The sequence below is a fragment of the Chinchilla lanigera genome, unplaced genomic scaffold (genome assembly GCF_000276665.1).
Source record: "Chinchilla lanigera isolate Chin_1 unplaced genomic scaffold, ChiLan1.0 scaffold00114, whole genome shotgun sequence".
Taxonomy (NCBI): domain Eukaryota; kingdom Metazoa; phylum Chordata; class Mammalia; order Rodentia; family Chinchillidae; genus Chinchilla; species Chinchilla lanigera.
Window position 1 is genome coordinate 2,508,361 of NW_004955515.1, and position 1,999 is coordinate 2,510,359.

Sequence of the window (1,999 nt, forward strand, 5' to 3'; positions counted from 1 at the left end):
TCAAAAGGTGACCAAATTAAAAATCACCAGTCCTGACTTTTCTACCATTGCCCACACATTCTTGCTGGAATTGAAGAGGCAAGGCTGTGGAAGACTATGAAATATTGTTAGGAAATTAATCTTCCTGCTTCCTCCCACATCTGTATTGGGGTAAGTGGCTTCTCCAAACTTGTGGGCTGCAAGCTAGAGTAGAGGGCCTTGATGTGGGGCCATTATGGATGGCCCAGCTCTGGATGGGTTCTCCCTCTGGGGCGGCTGACACTGGGAGAGTAGGGGCTTCCTGTCTACAGCAACGTTTCTAGCTTCCTCATGCCACTCTGCCTCTTTCTTCAGCTATCCATTTTTCCATATCCCACTCTAGGCCCACAGTGCCCCACCTTTGGATGGTTACTGCACACACAGTCCTGTGCAGAAGAAAGGTGACCATGGCACAGAACATGTGGTCCTTGACACCCATTCAGGGGCTCCTGACGCCTACCCACAGGCACAGCTACAAGGTCCACCTGAATTGATGCTCTAGAGAGTAAGGAAAGGAGAGCTGGAGAGAGCGACACTACCACGACATCAAGGCTGAGGTAAGATGAACTGTCAGGGCCCCTCCTGTGCACCTTCGTCAGGCAGAGCAGAGGATCCCAAGGTAAGTGTCCTCTTTTCCCTACCAGCAAGTCAAGGTGAGGAAGACTCTCCCACCTCTGGACTTAGGGCCAGAGTTCCCATCTATGCTTCATGACATGTGAAACTGCCAGGCTCCATGGTGTCTGTGTATGCCCATTTCCACAGCTGGAGAAAGACAGAATGGGCACGGTCCTGACAGGGGGCCTTTGTAGGGTCAGGTCACCACAACGAGTTCCAAAGCTTTCTAGTATTTGTTTCTATAATGACTAAATGATGAAAGCTTATGGTGCAGTGGTACAAACTGGGGTGAGTGTGGGTCCTCAGTGCCACTGTCACCTCCCTGCATGTCTTATTTCTTCTAGAAGCCACTCTGAGGAAAAATACATGTTGGCCCATTTCTGTGCCCCTGCTGGGCACAGACATAAGCCACTGCCTCTGATAAGAAAGAAACATAAGTTTTATGAAGGAATAGACATCTCAGTAGGAAGATGCCGTTAGCAGAGAGGCTATGCTCCCATGAGAAAAACTTCTTCTCTGTTATATGTGGAATTTTTCTGAATAAACAATTCCCATCAGGAGAGGTGTGTTTCTCCTGATATGGTTAATGAGACAGCACAGCACTTTGAAGACATCAGGCAGTATAACTGTGAGGATGAACTGAGGTTTCCGCTCCTCTTAGACTAACCTGGAAGGAACTGGCAGGGCGCACTGGCCAGCTGGGGACGAAGACCTGATTGCCATCCCTGTCTCTGATCCACCTTCTCTTAAGAGGATGGCTGTGATCTATGGGGCTGGTAATCACAGGGCATGTCTCTACCCACTCTTATCTGTTCTGGGATGGAGGGGCCCCTGCCATTGTCCTTAGAGCCACCAAATGGGTAGTAAAGGACACCTCATCTAAGGAGAACTCTTAGAGTGGGTTTGGTTTGGGTCTGTCAGCATGATTTTCTCTAGAATTCTATGTGTGAGTCTGTGTGTGGCTCTTTTTGGAGGTCTCTTCCTTGTTCTTTATGGGTTTCTGAAAATTTCTGTGTTGGTTTCCATATATCTTTTTTGTCGTTGTTGTTAAATAAAAGGAGGAAAACATTAACAGTGGACAACCTTTTACAAAATAGCAAAAGAACAGTACAGACAATACACAGTTACAAACAAAGTGGTAGGAAGTTAACAATGCTTGTTGTATTACATATTGATATCTTCAAAGCGGTTTCTCATGAAAACAGACAGAGATGTGCAATATTGATCAATCAAGGACTCATTAACAGTTTCTTTCAGCAAAGAAATGGAAGACAGTAGAATAACTATGTTAATTATCTGGTATATACATACAGACAAAATTTCTCCCTCTTTCCCTTCTCTTTTCCCACATCCCAGTTGCCCTTTA